Source organism: Poecile atricapillus, chromosome 10, assembly GCF_030490865.1.
Source record: "Poecile atricapillus isolate bPoeAtr1 chromosome 10, bPoeAtr1.hap1, whole genome shotgun sequence".
NCBI classification, from domain to species: domain Eukaryota; kingdom Metazoa; phylum Chordata; class Aves; order Passeriformes; family Paridae; genus Poecile; species Poecile atricapillus.
This window is the reverse complement of record NC_081258.1, coordinates 16,553,073-16,571,374: the sequence shown is the minus strand read 5'-3', so window position 1 is coordinate 16,571,374 and position 18,302 is coordinate 16,553,073. Positions and strand designations below refer to the sequence as shown.

The window sequence follows — 18,302 nt, the reverse complement described above, 5'->3', positions numbered from 1 at the left end:
AGGAAAAAAAAAAAAGATGGTGTTGAGAATGAGGATGTCAAAAGAAGGTGTTTGTGGTGGTTGAAGATCTGGAATTATTCATGGTTTTTTTGTTCCAAGATGTTCTCCTATCTATCAACAGTACCAGGCTAAATATGAGTCTATTGGAAACAAAAGTGCAGAGTAGTGCAGATGTCTTGCTTCAGTAGGTCACAAAAGCAAGTTATTAAATATTGGTTTGAGGGAAGATATACACAGTCCATCAAAACTTCAATCGAAACACAAGCTTGCAATCTTAAAAGTATATTCTGTTCATAGGGCAGTTGTCCTACAACTTGAGAAAAATGCAGCTTTTACCATTTATACAGAAGACTTGGAAAGAAATCCAAAATGCACAGACTGAAGGTGAAAACCCATGGCCTTTTGAGATGTAACAGACTTGGGTTTGTTTTCAGAACTTATCTTTTGGGCTTTTTTAAAATCCTACAGAAGAGAATCCAGAACAGACAATCAGTTTATTCTGATCAGTGATTTATCTGTGAGATTCTTAGAGCCTTGTTTCAGAGCTGTGGACCAAAGTAACTAATGTGTTGCAATAATATATTTAGCACATGATAAGGCACAGAGAAAATAGAGGGAAAGGGGAAAAAAAAAAAGAAAAAAAAAAAAAAAAAAAGCAGACATTCCCTGGCTGAGAAGTTATTGAATGTTTAAAGCCTGGGAACAGATAGTTTAGGGAGAAGCAGATTTCAATGACTTCCACTCTGTAAATAAATTGTGAAATCTAAAGCACTAGTACTTCATTTCTCTCTTTCAAGCATATTTTGGATGGCACTTGTATCACATTTATGCCCCAAATGTTGTTTGATTTTTACATACAAGATGTTTGCATTCTGCTGCTCCTCAGAGTGACCTGAATGTGATTTATTGACAAAAGGGGATATTTTTTGAGCAATAGCAGAAGGCAAAAGAAAAAAATATTTGCAGTTTTTAATAAGCTCTACCATGCATACATATATTATCTGTGCTGCAAATTGCATGCAGTTCTGTTGTTATAAGAGCTGTAATTTTGTTTCCTTTTCTGTAGCCTGATTTTCTTGTTTGCCCCAATATTGCAGCATTGTAACTCCACAAGCCTCATGACCTTATTAACTTATTCTCGTATTAACTTCAACTGTCCAGAGGGATGTGTTCTTTTTGTCCCTTCCCTCTCCTGTGTATCAAATCTTTGCTTTTGGACACTACATTACATTTAAATCACATAATATGCCTCCTAACCAAACCTCTCAAAGTCCAAATTCTTTGGCTTTCAGTCAAAAACAAAAAAAAAGTAGCAAGAAAAAATGACTTCCACAGTGATTGATCTGTAGCAGTGTTAGCCCTGTTTATGAAAAGAGTCAGAAAGCAGTGCTGTGAGTTCAGTGCTCTGCTTTTAGATCTGAGGAGCTAGAGTAAGAAAAATCGATAGGCACAACACTGAAGGAGGAAGAAATGAACGGAAGGAAAAGCTTTTAGCAGCCATGTGCTTGGATCCCAGAACAAGGTGTCTGACCACGGTGTGTGCAGAGCTGGGCACGTGGGGATGGGCTGAGCAGATGCTCCCAAATCCCAGCTTTTAATGTCCCTCTACTGTGCCTCAGGTGAACATCTGAGTGGAAATGCAGTGAGGGTGTGTTAGACTGTACTTTTAAGGGAGTTCAGAGTCCTGGCCCATATTTGCAGTGAGCTGGAGATGCCTGATGGAGTTTTTCTTGCCCTCTGTGTCACTGGGTACCCCTGATGCACTGCTGGGTGTCACTGCTTAAGTACCTGTGACAGATCAAATCACTTCTTAGCTTCAGCCATCAGGGTTTGACTTGTGCACTTCAGCCCTGCAGCTGTGCCCCAGCCTCCCTCTCTCTGATGTTCCCTGCAATAATTCCAACAGAAATTCATCAGAAAAGGCTTGGCTGGGGCACTGCTTTAATTTCATATGTTTTTAGCACTGTCAAACAAAAATGAAGCAAGACAAGACCCACTTCATCCCATAGCTGACCATAAAAGGTTAATATTTTGTGCTCACTCATGCAGGACTTGGGTGCCTGAAAGAGGGACCAGGGAGTGAGCCACTGTATGGGCTTGGTATCCATCCTCTCACCAATTTTTCAGGATTGCTTTGGGATAATCAGGGTTTTTTTCACTGGGACCAAGTGGAAGAGTCAGTGCAACCATGCAACACACAGACATGCATGCAAACACACCCAGGCGAGCAGTGATGGCTGTATTCCTCAGAGACAGCAGAAATCAGTCACTGTGCTTCATCAAACTGCTGGTATCAGCACAGAGCCTTCAGAAATCCTGCCTGGACCACAGAAAGGGTAGGGCAGAAATCTGTGGAAAGAATATATAAGGAAACTTGGAACATGAGAGTCTATGGATGTCAAGGGTAATTTCCAGGGTTATAAATTATGGAAATCATGGCAAATGCAAGTCTGCTTTAAAAAGAGCAAGTCCTTAATTTCTGGTTTGAGTTGTGGAATTTGAGATTCTCACTTGCTCCTCTGCCTGACACCAACAGAATTTCTAGATGATAGACAACACTGCATTCCATTTTATTAATATAATTACTCTTAAAGCAATTTGTCTCTTTCCATTTCTTCGTCTCAGGGCAGTTTCAGGCAGTCAGCAGGCCAGTCAATTAGAGACCAGTAGAATACACATTTTATTATGAAGGATCCACTGAATGCTGTCAATATAGGATGTACTCACAGAATGTCTACAGAGCTTGGTGCTGTCACAGGTTATCTCCAAGACACCGGGGCACGAGCCAGCTGTGCTCAGGAAGCTACTTAGACACATTAGGTGTGAATGTGTCTGAAGTAAAAAATTTTGTCTCTCAAGGTGGTTTTATCAGCATCTTCGTAGTCTTATGCTAACATGGCTCTGTGCCTTCAGACTGGAGCTGACTGGAGCTCTGGTGATTTGGAGTCTGGACAGTTCTTAATGTGCTCCTGTCTGTGTCTGGGTGCAGGCACAGCTGCAATTCTTGTCTTGCAAACTCAGGTCTCTGCAAGTAGGTCCCTTGGCTTGATCTCCTCTTGCCTTGCAAATCAAGCTGAAATCAGCAGAATTAGACAGATGTAGATCAGATTAATAAGCCAACACTCCTCATCCATTAGGACTGCTTACTTGAGGTGAGATGGTAGATATGGGAAAGGGTTTGCAAGATACGGTGTTTAATCACAAGAAACCCACACAGAAAAATCTGCTTAATCCAAAACCAGGGAACTGGCTGAGGAGCCAATGATTCTAAGTAGCTTTGATTCTTAATGGGGACGATAATTCTCTTTAATGGGAGTATCTTCAGATGATTTAATGTTGCTTTGGGCCTCTTTATGTATTTTAGTCTTATGCTACTCTTGTTTGCTTTTCTACCAGGAGCATCTGATGGGTTGAATGCTGTGATAGATGAAGGAGGGGCATGTATTGGGGCAGCCCTCCCAGTTCCTGCCTGTTGACTTGTTCCTTCCTTATCAATCTCACATGTCAGGTTGCCTTGCTAAGTGCTGCAAAGCTGCTGTTGGCCCTGGGCTGCAGAGGGCTGTGCAGAAAGTGGCTTTACCCAGCTGCATCAGCCTAAGGGGCATCCCCAGAGCATCACTGTGAAGCAAGCATTGTGAAAAGGGTGTTTTCTTGTCATGGGGAGACACCCAGCTCTGTGTGAGCTGTACTCCACATGTACTCCATTCCATCAGGTGAGGTGTTGATAAATCAATGAATGGGTGGTGGCACAAAGTTTAGATGAAGACAAGTTGTGTACCCCCAGAGGAAGGAAAATAGCAAATCACAGAACAGAATGCAGAATGTTTGCCTTCTTTTTCCCTTCAAACTCCCAAATATTCCTCATGTGATGAACATTTTGTGTGTCTGTGAAAAGCCAGCTGTACTGGAATAGAAGAAAATAAAATGGTGCAAAGAGGAGCAAACATTGCAGGTAAATAAAAAACTGAGTAGACTTACTGTCTTGGAAGAAAATCACATTGAGTGCACATTGTCATAACTTTGTAGATGTGCTTTCTGGCTTTGAAATTTGGCTGTGAATCTGCAGAATCTACAGCTTTTCTTAAATACTGGCTAAGGCAAAAATCCCAGAGATACTTCAATTTTGCAGATGCTTCAAGCTCATCTCGAGCCCAAAGCTCAACTTCCCTCTCTGTTACCAAATTTCCTCAGTTTATCTTCTGGTGCAATGTTGGCTAATTGGCTAATGAAAAACATGATTAAAGGAATAAGTTTCTTGCCATTCATCCTTCCCTTGCTGTCAGTTCCTTAATTTATGAACTAATCCTTGTGCCCATTATTGTATTTTATTTCTTCAGGACTTAATGGTCAGAGGGAGGAGTCCAAAGACTAGAACACATTGATGAAGTTCCTCTTTCAGATGCCAGGTTTTGGCTGGATTCTTGGAAAATTTTGCACTTTCTATTAACTGATGTGCAATTCAGAGTAGAGAGATATTGTGTGCTGGTTTCTGACCTTTGCAAATGCTAAATCATGAAAATATCTGATTTATTGAATTTCTCCTCCCTCACCATAATCTTGCCAAAGTGGTCATGACCACAATAAGTGAACTGAAATGACTTTGGTATTTGTATCATATATATAATGTTTATTTTGGGATGTAGTTTGTGAAAATATTAATGTAAGATAGTTTTGGCCAGAATGAAGCTTATAAAGAAGTAACATTTAATCATCAGAGACTGAACTGCACTCAGGCTGAACAGTGGTGTTCAAGATGACTTCTTGAATCAATTTATTCTATTTCTGGTATTAAACTTCAACCTGGCAGGGCCTAGGGTTGTCCATAATTCTGTAGCTAGTACTGTGTCAGTGTGCTCTAAAATGCTGTCTGTAGCATTCTGCACTGGATTTATTAGAAAGTTACCATCCTTAAAGCAGGATTTTTTTTTTTTTCTTCTTACTTGGCTTGAATAGGCACTGGCATATTTTGGGAGAATGATATAGGTCTTTCTGTTCTGCACCAGAACATTAGCAAGCTTCTTTGATATCAGATAGTTCGAAAGAGGTAGAAACTTGAATTAGAATATTATGAATTTTGAACAGGTATATTATGAATGAACATCTCCATGGGGTGAAGTCCATCTGGGTCTCCACCATATATTTTTTGATCTTGTAAGATATTAACCATTCTGGTCACAAGTAGGCCTATATATGAGATGTGCTTGGTTTTAAACACATGTACAATTCTACTTGCAGGTCTCTTGTGCCAGAGACTAGCATATAAACTGAATACAGAAATGGAATCTTTCTCTGCAAAAGAAAATATTTAGTGAAATTGTCATCTGTTGTTGTTTTTTTTTCCCATCCTTTAGTCACATATATAGAAAGACACATAAAAAGTACAATGTCTACACTGCTACCTGATAAATGGGGTGTTAACACCATTCAGACATTATTCTCTTCCCTTTTGCTACCAAATGAATTCCAAAGGTAAATTTAGGATGGTTTGTTTGGGTTTTGACTAAATTTTAAAAGTTTTGCTTTTAAGGTTGCTGTGTTTTGTAGTCCCTGTTAGCACCTGCATCTTCCCCAAGGCGTGGTTCTGTATTTCCTTATCAGGAGCAGCACTTTTGCTGGGCAGGAGTGGACCAGAGCAGGTAATCAGTGTCTGATGCTGCAGGCTGGCACCAGCCCTGGCAGGGACCTTGGCAGGGTGTTTTGGGTTCCATGGAATAGAAATGGGAATCTTCTGGGTTTGGGGGAATGCTGGAGTTGGTAAATGGGGATTGAAACTGGAGAGGAGAGGTGGTAACTGGGTCAGGTAAGGTTATGCATTGCCTGGAGTGACTTTCTTTTGCACAAGCATTGGATCATCCCTGTTCTGAGGCTTAGCTCTTCTTTTTACCCTAAAAAACCTCCCTCCTTGGCCTTTTGGAAAATGATAATGTCAGTGAGGTCATTGTGGAATTGGATGTTAGGCAAACCACTGGATATTTTGTTAAATAAAAAGGTCCTTGCCAGTATTTTGCAATCAGTCCTTTAAGTTTAAACCACATCTTAAAGTTAAAATGTGTCTTTGTCTATGGATAGATAAACTTGTGTGTGTATACAGCATGGCCTAATCCCCTCATTAATTATAGTTCCTTTTTCATTGCAGGGATCTTTAAAATAGATAAACAGCAGTTCTGAAATCACAACATGGAGAGTGAAAACCTTAATGTGTTTTGAAGTTACTTAGAGTGAGGCCTATACAAGGGGCCAACTATTTCTTATCAAGAAAAATACTTTTGAAAATCTTTCCATAGTTCAGGTATTTTCTTCAAAACCACATCTGATAGGGGTTTAGTTTCTATGTTCAATAACATCATCATGAAACATTAACACATTACAAACAACAAGATTTTTTATCATTTTAGCATTACTTGCCAAGCTTAAGTTTAAATTATGGTAAATAATGGTCCCTAAAAGCTGTGTAAGTCCTGTTATTTCTGTCTTCCTTTTTTATTATTTTTTTTTTTTTAAGAAAGATGTATTTACTTTCTATAAAATGAGTGTGTAATACCAGGTGAAAAGATGAATTGCAAATGGTCTGTTGATTTTAACACTTGGTGGTCATGACATGGCTAGGAGAAAAAAACTGCATGATGAAGGTACAAACAGGAAAAGATGCAGGGACTTGACAGTAATCTGAAATTAAGACTCTGCATTTCAGAGGAACTTTTACTTACTGAGGGAGGAGAAAGGGCTTTGGCTCCCAAATGCCCTGCAGGTGACAGTGGGAAGCTGTGTGTGCTGTTGTGCAGCTCTGGCTGCACATCCCCAGTGCCAGGGCCCTTTTTCTGTGTGTGAGGTGATGCTCAGCTCCGTGGTGCCTCTCCTGGGGCAGCTGAAGGGCATTTCCATGTTTTCCATGAGGAGTGGCAGAGCTGTGCTGCTGCTGCTGCTGCTGGGGTGTGCAGTCAGCCCTCTCTGCAGTAATACCTCCCTCTCAGTACCATGGCTCACAGTGAAAAGAAGCTCAAGAACATATCTTCCTCCTTTTCCAACAGGCAATATTAAACCTTGTGTGCAAGCAGGATGGAATGTGTGCAAGTTCTGGGACTTTCTCAACTCTCAAACTTAGCAGTGAGAGCTGTAGATTGCCAGAAAATAATAAAAATAACCCCTCCTAGCTCAGCAAGAGATTTTTAAAGCACTTTTGAGAAAGTCTTGAAACGTAATTCTTTGTCTTGTTGATTTTTTTTTTTTTCCCCCCCAGTAATTAGAAGCTTTCAGGTAATTTTTGAGTCTGTCAGCTCAGCTGCTCCCTGTAACACAACTGTCTTCTCTGACACCCCAAAGGCAGGGCTGCAGAGCCCTGAGCGTTTTCATCTCCTCCTTCTCAGGCTGTGTGTTGGTTATGTTGTGGATTGCAAAGGCCAGCACAAAACTGCAGTTTTTCCAGGTGTGAAATACTCTGAACTCATCTGTAGAAGGGGACATAAATGCAGAGCTGTACAGGGTGCTGCAAGGGAGCTGGGTTTGGATCCATTGCACACACAAGTTCTCAGGCAGATTTGAGATGGTTTCAAGGCTCTTGTTTTGTCTGAAAGACCTAAACGTCCTTCTCTAAGTACCAGGCCTTAAAACATGTTTCAAATTGATGCTTCAAAAATAATGATATATTTCAGGCAGTTCTGGTCACATATTTCTCCATTTAGAGAAAGGAAACCTTTCTGAAGAAAGTCTGAGGACCATCAAGTTCTGGGCAAGTGGGATCTTGTCAAACTTTTACAGACAAATGTTCTTAATATTGAATAGCTTGTTTAGTAGCATGAACCATTATTTCCTTATCTCTGGTTGTTCCTTTCTTTCTTTACTAAGATATTGCTTTCCTGTGTCCTGTTAAATTCCTCATCCTGTTAGAATAAGGGAGGGAAAAGGGAGAGAAATATTGCACTGAGCTGCACAGACACATTGTCATTGTGGCTTCCTATTAACTTTCTGCTGATTTCTGCTCACTTATCGTGTGCTTTAATGTTGTGTTACACTTTCCAGCAGCAGTGTGTCTCTAGTGCTTTGTCTCTGAAGCACTAAAACTTACTGTTCCCTACTTTGCTTTTGTTGTCTTCCTCATGGAAAATAACCTCCTTAGGATCACAAGAACAACAGGGCCAGTTATTTTAATCAAATGATGTTTTTCAGGATCTTGAAAGGTTGCTATATCAGCCTCTGCTCTGACCTCTAAAACAAAATCACTTCCATTCATGTTATTATCTTCAGCGTGTGGGAAACAGATGGAATCTGAATATTCTATTTTTCCTCCCTCCATTTTTTTTTTTTGTGTGTTTGCTTGATTCCTTTTGAAAATGCAACCAACCTATAAGCAAACAGCCTCCTCTGTGTTCATTCCCCAGCATTCTCCAAATATTCACATTCTTAAAATACCATCATCTTCCTTATTTTCTCAATTCTGTATTTGTTTACACTCAAAAGCTTCTTTGTAGCTGCCTACACTGAGCTGGGAAAACATATAGTCTAGTCCTGCTTTATGTAAATGTACAATAGATTGTTAATGTCTTTGTTACCAGATACTAGCAAGCTTTATTGAGGACAAATCCATATGCCAGTGAAATTGTACAACATGAATGTTCCCAAATGTATGCAGTGCTCTTCAGATTAATTAGATTCTATGGAACATATTCCCATCACAATGTGCAGGGGTTTTAAACATATAACTCTCATTAATGTTAATGGGAGTCACATGCCTAAATCCCAGCACTTCTAGGTAGGAATAGCATTGCTTTAAATGAAGCTGGGGTCCACCTCACTGTGAGCCATTACAAGTGATGATTGCAGTTTTCTCCTATGGATGAGAAGGGAACAAGTGCTACCAAATCACCTCTCTGAAGAATTTAATATTTCTAATGTTGCTCAAGAAAAAAAACCTGTCCTGAACTGAAGAAACAGCTCAGTACTGGAAGTTTTGCTGTTGTGTTAAAAAGTTAAGTATACCTGTTCAACACTCAGCCTTAAAATAACAGAAAGGAGCAGGAAATAACTTTTTTTTAGCAGAAGGAAAGAATAATCCTCTTTCTTGGTAGCACTCATCATATTTTTGTGAATTTTAAACGATACATAACCAAAATGTACATTAATTAGTAATAATTCTATTAATATTTCAATGTGGGCTTTTTAATTATGTTTTTCCTAAACAAAGCCAATAGTTTTGGTCACAATTTTTTTTCCAAATATTATTTCATGTTAGTTCATAATACAATTCTTCCACAGTGGTAGAAATGCAGCAGGAATGGGCATGCTGGAACCTAAGGCAATCCTTGAGCAAAGTCAGTGATTATGGGCCGTAAATAGAGAAGTGGAGAAATTGGACTGTGAGGTGGTTAAGGAAATTTTGGATTACTTTAGGTCAGTCTATAAAACTCAATAGTTAATGTCTTTATCAGTTAACTAGCTGTGATCAGCCACAGGCATCACACTAGCCACTTGGAACAAGTGACAATCTCTTCAGAGATACTAGTAGGTCGAAATAGGTGGGCTTGTGTTTTAGGTGAATGTTTCTGTGTCATCCTGAAGCCAGTGTGAGATTTATTCTTATGTGTCTTGTGCCCATGAGGAGCTGTGCCTTGGAAATCCTGCTCTGGAGTAAGGAGAGCAGATTTCTGACATCCCATAGATTCCCATGGAGGCTGATTTTGCAGTCTCAAGGGTGGGATTAGGTTCTGCTTGCAATGGGATGCTGTGGCCTGGGAAGAGGACACCATTTCCATGGCAGGAGCAGATGTCATTGGCAGCCTGGTTCTCTACTCCTCGCCTGCTCCTGTAGGGAAATTCTACGGTAGTGTTATGTAAGCTTAGAAAGGTTTTATATTCCTGAAACAACCAGGCCACAAACAGAAGAGACAGAAAAGGACTAATCCTGTATGACATGATTGAATATGGCAATAGGCCAGACTGCTTTAGTCTACTGGAAAAATCCCAAATACTGTGTATGGAAGCTGACTGTGGGACGGAGAAGCTTCATCATTGCTTGGTTTATGTGGCATATGTGTTGGGCAGGCTGAAGAGAAGGGCACAAAATGCATCTGGTCATCTTCAAGCGGTGCTTTATATTTGTCTCAGAAGAAATGCTCTACATCCAGACTCTTTTTCAGTAAAATATGTAGGGGAAAATGGTCTATCTAATACAGCTGTGAGCTGGGGTGGTTCCTCAGTCTAAGGGAGGAAACCTTTAATCCCTAAAAATATTGTGTATAGTTGTCCAAATTTGAGTGTCTTCTGCTACCATTTCATCCTCCAACCCTGTTGTTTGGTCCATTTCTCTGTTCCTCAGAACAAAGATGAGCAGGAGATCTGGTTTGCACAATCACACCTATGGAGAAGCACACAGAGGTTGGGAGATGGTTATCACTGACCACGTGTCAACATCTTCAAAACTCATCTCGATATGAGTAAACTGTTGCTCAAATAAAGCTCAATTCCTTCCTGCTTATTCGGTGCTTTGCTTATTACACTAAATTGCAAGCTTTCTGTCTGTGATGTCATCTTTCTTGTGATGGCTTCTCTATAATCTTCTGATTCATTTACAACTCAAAGGAACCATCTCTGTTCCTGAGAAACTAACTGAACATCAAGTTCCAACTCTTGTGGAAACTGGAGGTACTATGTAGTTTTTGCTTTTCTCCTTCACTTTTCCACTGTCACATTTTTTACTCATTTCTGCTTCTACCATGTCCATTCTTGGAAAGGGCAGAAGTTTCTTTTCTTTTCCTGCCACATCTTTCCTCACGACATCTCTGAATGATTGCTGATTGATTTGGATGTGTGAGCCATGGCTAAAATGGAGTGCCTCATCTCCCTCACCAACCACCTCCACCCCCATTTTTGTGTCCTCTCTCAGCCCTGCCATGCGAGTGCCACTGGTGACTCATCTCTCTTTGTGTTACTTCATCTCACAAGTGGCCAGTTTTGTTGGAATGTTTATGCCAGCTCAGGATAAAGTTGGTAGATTGAGGGTTCACTGGTGCTTTCCATCATGTTGGACTGTTCCAAGAGCTAAAAAATTCCTTCCTCAGCATCTTTTTCCATCAGATAGTCCATCTAGCTGGTGTTGAGCTGGGAAGAGATTAATTGAAGTGGTTTGGATGATTTGTCTGGTGGCCAGAAAGGACACTGCACAGGGCCAGAACGTGACAGAGCATTGCTTGAGTGGAAGGAAAGGCACCAAATTCTTCCCTTCACTGGTTTGGCATGCAGTGACCCAGAATGAGTTTGTCCTTGTAGCCCAGCCAGATGCAGAAACTCCTTCCTCTGACCATCCTTGCACAGACTGTAAGAAAAGACATCAGAAAAAGCAGAGGTGGACTTGTAGCTGCCCAGTGTCAGTGGTGATTCCATAGCTGCAGTTCTCAGCAGTGGATTTAGTGTTTCTGGGTATTTTAGGAAATGTATTAACGTAATTTATCACCTGCATATGTAGCTGGGAGTCTGAAATGAGAGATGGGAACATTGGTTGACATTCAGCAAGCAAAACCTGAGAAAAAGACTTATTTCTTGGCCAAAGCTTGCTAAAGAATTTTATTCATATTCTGATTGGCACTGACCAACACTCCTACTATTCTGGTTTAAAAAGCATAAAAAATGCACTTCCAGCTTAGTGGAATTCAGTAGACTGAGAGAAATGATTTCTCTCAATCAAAAGCAGAGAACTGGTTGTGTTGCAAAAGCTTTGTAAAACACTATGTTTGCTTGACTAAAGTGGGCTGGAACACTCATGCTGGGGGATGCAAAGTAGCATTTTCTTTTCTGATTTAGTCAAGATAGACAACTCAGTGAAAAACACTTGAGAGGAGAGAGCAGGTGTATTTCCTTCCCCTGGCCTACTGTTTGCTCAAAGCCTGTCCTTATTTGATTCCCCTGTTGATAAAAACATTTTGAATATAACATAAATACAAAATTACTCAGGCAAGCAGTGAAACACCCACATCAGATGTTCAGCCTGGAACAGCCATTTGGATCATGGCAAATTCTAGCATGATGGTGGTCCAAAGATGAGAATGGATGCTATTTATTTGTCTATTTGGCACAGATCTTTAACACTTACTTTAGACTTTCACAATCCCTTGGCTAATATTGCTGGCAAAAATTTGTGGAGATACATTGACCGTCATACTGAAGGATGCCTCATCCTTAGTATTTCTGTTTCCTGAGTGCCTTCCACTGTACCACCGCTCCCACTGCTAGCCATTATACTTGGGAAAAGTGCTTTCTTGATTAAAAAAAAAAAAAAATATGGGAAAGAAAGAGAAGGGAGAAAAGGGGCTTGTGAGCCTATGGTGAACTTAATTAACATCGCTGGGGGGACAGCAATAAAGTACTTAACGGGGCCACAGTGATACCTCGCAAGACATGAACGACTCAAAATATTTTTGACATATTCAATTATTTGCAGTTGTGGGGGTTTTGTATTCTCTGACGACTCCTGAAAATAATAAAGCACTTAAAAGTTCCGCTTTCACTTGGCTGACCCAGCGCTCTTGCAGCAGCACAGTGTGTTACCCCGGGAGGGAGCTGAGGCGCAGCCAGCGCGGGGCGAGGAGCGCTGAGAAAGCAGTACACACAGTCCCTCTGGAGGGGAGCAGCTCACATTCATCTCTAGGGGCTCTTCCTGCCTGGCCTGTATTATTTATTTTACTATTATTAGCATTTCTGAGACACCAATCACTATGGTAACTGTGTGCCCATAATAACTTTGCATCTCTGTGATTCTCTCCACCAGCGGTTTCTCTGTGCTTCGCAGTTGCTAATTGCTTTCACCCCGCACGCGTGGCCCGATGCACTCCCTGAGTTACTGAACCTGAGGACCTGCTGCAGATGGGAGAGCTGAGGTGCAGAGGGTTTAAGGTATGAGCCTTTATGGGTCTACTCACTCCTGGACCTGCCTCTCCAGGATAAATCTGCATTTCAGCTTCTTTCCTTGGCTTCCTAGAGGTGCACTGCAATAGGGACTTAAGCCATCAAGCCCTTCTAGGCTTCATCTTTCTCTTTAAATTGTTCCTATCACTTTTCTTCTGCTTGCTGAGCCCTTGAGACGTAGTGCTGGGAGCCAGGGCAGGCTCTGGCTGAATGATCTTGATGAAAATATTTCTCACAGCTCGTCGAGAGCGCATTTTGCCCCAGCCTTTCATAGACAGACATAGTAGGCATCGTGACCCTACGGCAAGTATGAAGAAGGACTTAGAGGAGGACCTCAGTGTCTGTGCAGCTCAGCTGTGCCCCCTGCCAGCCTCAGAGATGCAGCCCCATGGTATTCGGCTCCAGAGATGTTCACTGGGGGACCGGTGCAGTTATCCCCACAAACCTGCAGGTTAGGAACACCTCAGAGGAGAAACCTCCCCTCACATCCAGATCACAGGGCAGCAAACTCATCCCCGCATTTCGCTCCAGTTTTCAGCAGCAGCCAGGACTCTGTGGCTGCAGTCACCCACTGGCACAATAGTGTCATTTTTAATCCTTTTAATGTCTCTCTTTTTAAGAGCATCTTAGCTCGGGGGCCACATGGAGGCTGAATGGCAGGAAGCCTGTGAGCTCTGGGGTTGTGAGGGGAAAGACACAGTCTGCAGCAGTGCCAGCATGCACATCACAGGAAGAATTATGGTTGATTTTCACATATATCTATAACATCTGTGCGGCTAATAAAATTGATGGAGTTTGTCATAATCAGCCTGTACTCTCCAGTGAGAGAATTATGTCTGAGCATTTGGAAATCTCATGCACAGGCAGTTACTGAGGGAATGCTGTGAAGATTAAGTTGTTTCTGCGTGGCAATGAATGCCCACGCTGAAATGTGCTGCCTGCTTCTGTGTTGCACTGGGGTCCTCAGGAAGAGTATGTTGTTAAGTGGGACACTTGTATTAACTAGAAAAACAGGCTTTTATGTGCTACCTGCTGTCACAAGTGTGCATTTACGTTCGTGCTGTAGCACTAAAATAGTGGATTTCTAAAGCAAATGAGAACTAATCCCAGAAATATTGCATGGAACAGCCCTGGTCCCTGCTCCATGTGGAAAAGGGGAAGTCTCCCCCAGAAAAACATAAAGGCACCACTCTGATCTCCCACAAACCACCGTCCACCAGTGCTCCTGGCATTGCCTGTGCCTTGGGACTGGCTTTGGGAACTCCTGGGCTGGCTCTGGCACAGGGCATCATGTCCTGCCCATCACTGCCACCCGCTGCCTTGGAAGCCCGAAACCCAAAATCCATGGGGGTGGAATGGACTGAACCTAAGGCATGCTCATCCTCCAGGGGCTGAAATGTCAGGAATGGGTGTTTTGTAAAGTTATGCTTTTTTAGAGAACATACAGTAACCTTTTGTAATAACATTACTTAGCGTGCTACATCCTGGAGTTTTTTTTTTCTGTAGTGCTGAAGAGCTGGTATAATCCATGTTCTTTTGCTGGATCAAATGTAATCAGCTGATAGCTGTCAGGTTCCCCAGGAAAAAAATGGACAAATAATGCTGCGATGACAAATTCTGATCACATTCGTTTTATAAGCAGAGATAGTTGCAATTTCATATGTGATTGATTGAAAAACAGTACTCAAGAGGGATTCATACATTCTGTATTTATTTACTGCATTTTGTTGGCTATGGGCTTAAACAAAATTGGTTTTGCATCCAAAATGTAATCTGAATGCCTGTGAACACAAGAAGGCAGATGAACACAAGTCATTTGGGCATCCAATTCCTTTGCATGTGCATGTAAACACTTCTTTTTGAAATATCAGAGTGGGCAACATTTAGCAGTTTGTTAAAAATACAGACTCTGATTTTTCAAGGTGGTGTCTTGATTTGCCATAAATCTGGAATATGTGTAACTCTGACTGTGGCAGTTCTGTACCTTCTGCCTCTTCATTTCCCTGTCAGCTCTGAGGCTTAGGAAAACTCCTGGAGCAGTGTGTGATAATGTTGTTTGAAATCAGAAGAAATCCAAACCAAATGAAACTCTTTGGTAACTCCTCTGTCTTTCTGGGGTGGATATAGCCATTCCTGCTCCACCTTTTTAAAGAGTTTTGAGGCCTGACCCAAAACACATAAATTTCTGAGGATTTCAGCTCAAACCCACGTTACTATAAGATGTCAGTACTGTACTGCCATTTAAAAGTGAGTTCAAGTCTTTTATTGTTTTAGATCCAATGATAATAAAGACAAATGCATTGGATTAATAACTCCTACCTTGAAATTTAATTTAAAATCTCTTGTAATGTAATCACATTTGGGTGTGCCATTACCCAGATGGAGAGAAATTTGTTTTGTTGAGAAATTGCTTTAGCATAAGAATGACTTGAGTTTATTAACACGGAAAAAAACATGACTCCCCTCCCCAGCCACTCCCCATGCATTCCAAAAATAAGAAACTCATTTCAACATGGACATTACTGGTTAAAAAATAATTACACATAATGAAATGTCATATTTCACACATACTCCCTGCAAACCATGCTTCTTAGTCTTCCCCAAAACACTGCAGGGTGTAACCGGCTCTTTCTTCCTCCTTCATGAAAAGAATATTTCACAATGGAATTGTGTGATGACAAAAAATGGTGCTGGAAAAGCATCACTACCCAGAGAGACATAAGGAATTGCCACAGGCCACTGCTTATAATCCCACACAGTGTTAAGCAGTCATTGTATCTTTTTCCAGGGCTTCATTCTTCTTTTGTGACCTACAGCCTCAACGAGAGTTTTTACTGGAACACCACGGAACAGCAAATTTGGGACCCCTGTCACTTGACAAAAGAAATGTTTGGCTCAGAATGCTATTTTTCTTAAATGTATCTTTCAGCCACTGTCATTAAAATTGTTGAATAGCTTTAGGAACCTGTTTTGTCAACTACCTTGGGGACAAGTATGAAATACTGGGCTGTTAAACGTGCGCCACAGAAAATGAACTGCACCGTGCATGAGCCGCGGGAGGAGCACACCTCGGCTCCTCGTGGACCCTCCCCACTGCTGCAGCAGCTCTAATTAGTTGGGATTAGATATTCCCAACTCAGGGAGATGCTCTCCATAAATATTTGTTTGCACTTAAAAGCAGATTTCTGCAAAAGGTTCTGGTGCTGGCAGTTTCCCTGCAGGAGCAGTGGCAAAGCGAGGATGCAATGCCCAGAGGTGCACGATGTGCGCAGCCCATGTTGTGCACTGAGGACACTTAATCAGCCAAGTTTTGGGTTATTTCTTCAAGTAGGGCATTGGTGGGGCTGATTCTTACATTTTTAGATATATTTAGTATGTAAAAAAATGTGTACACCACTGTGCATTAAACTGAACTGCACAAATGAATTTTGTGCCTGAGAGCAAGAATATTCATTGTATACATTAATGCTTCCTCATTTCTAATTATTTATTTCTAAATATGGGTGAAGCTGCATGTCTCTGGAGGGGGGGTATTGCAATTCTGTGAGGTTGTGTTTGGATGGATAAAAGTGTTTTACTCCCACAATATTCCTTTTTAAATAAATATGTAGTGATAAGCCAGTGACATTGCTAAAAAAAGACACTGCTAGAAATTATGATTATCATAACTGTAGTGGACTGGGGTAATGGTGCTGAGTTAAAGTTCCTGTGGTAAAGTTTTTGCAAATTCCAGGGACTTTTTGAGAGAGTAAGAGAGAAGTCAAAGATGTTTGTGGGTTTTTTACTCCTTAAAACTCCCTCCAGAAACAAAATAGGTAAAAATGAAAGGAACAAACTATGCAGGAAAGGAACAAAATAGGAAGGTAAGTAACTGATTGGAAACCCCAGGAACAGAATAGAAAGACAAGGAAGGCTGACAAAATATTTTAATTATTCTCCTTGAATGAAAGAGTTACATGGGGGAAAAGGATGCTCATTTTAATTTTATGAAATTGAATTTTATAAATTCTCTCTGTTTAATGCCACTGTCTACTCTTGTTTGTAATTAACAGTATTCAATGGTAGCACTTATTAACCTCAGTAACACTTTGTTTAAAACAATATTTTGCAAAATTGCAGTCTGTTTTTCACTGCTGTGCATTGCTGCATGTCTGGGAGAGGTTCTACAGCCACCCATAACCCACTTCATCCTCACATCCCAGCATACTTTACATTCAGAGCTTTGAAAAACAGCTAAATTTACACCCAGCTTGCTCTGGAAATAAATCTGCTCATTTAGATGAGGTCTCATTTAAAATGGCTTAGCCCAATAATTAATCATTTCATTCTCTTTATATATTTGTGGGTGTTTGAAAGAAGTTTGATTAGTTACCAGTGATTACACTTCCCAACACCCTGCAAAGGAAATAATAAAATAAAACCCATCAGGCTTTTGTAAGGATTGCTGGGGCTGAATTTGGGATGAATTTAATAGTGACTTACTAACTGGCAATTATTTGTCTGCCTTTAACAGGAACTCCATAATGAAGGAGGTTATCATCCAAGAGTTATACCCAGCTTGTTTTTAAACCTGTCAAGGGAAGATAGTGTGAACAAAGCAGTGATGGCTCTCAGGTTCCTCCCCAGGTACCAGGAGAGCAGTGGGGCTGTTTTGGATCACCTGAGCACAGGTATCACCCTCTGCCACCCCCTGGGACACTCCTGCTCCTCCTGCCCATCATTCAGGCTCCTTCACTAAGTGCAAACAAACAGAAAAGCTTCCACTCATCTTTTGTTTCTAAATGCACTATATTATTTTAAGGAGTCCTGAGATTCAAGATATTTTTCTAATCTGAGGTTTTTGGCTTGTAAGGAGATGGAGAGGGTAAAAGATCGTGTTGGTCTGCATAGATATTACACCTCTAAAGCTGCCCGTGGTTTCTTATCTGTATTGTGGGCAAAGTGGATGGATGTCAGAGTTCAACACACCCATGCTGTTTAACCTGGCACTATTATCACAATGACCTTAACCAGCTAGGCAGTTCACAGAGCAGGCACTAAACAGAGCATGAGATGAATTTAATGGATTACTAGGGAGTATGTTATTGCAAGGAGAAGCACCTGTGGAGCAACATATTTACCTCAGTTCCACTGAATGAGCATGTTGAAAGTGAATTGGCACAGCCTTCTGCTTTATGAAAGGAAGTATTTTGTCATTCTTCATGCTTTCATTAAGAGGATTTAAGGCAGAGGATGCTGAAATGGTTCTGTGTTAGCACCAAAAAAAAAATCACAGATTAATAGTGGAGCTTGAAAATAGTAAAGCATCTGATTTTTGCTTTTTCATCAACAAGCCTAATAAACCAGGATGAAACTATTAACATACAAATAGACAACCTTCTGATTAAAACAGCAGCAGCCAGCCCAGCCTG

The 18,302-nt window shown here is 41.0% G+C and overlaps 1 long non-coding RNA gene across 1 annotated transcript in view; it reads left to right on the top strand.

Moving 5' to 3' along the window:
• The window catches only part of LOC131582732 (uncharacterized), a 181,370-nt gene that overhangs the window by 146,657 nt on the left and 16,411 nt on the right, over positions 1-18,302 (top strand). Inside the window, exon 3 of the long non-coding RNA XR_009278386.1 lies at positions 12,755-12,879. This is a non-coding gene — a long non-coding RNA (uncharacterized LOC131582732). The remainder of the gene's footprint in view (positions 1-12,754; positions 12,880-18,302) is intronic.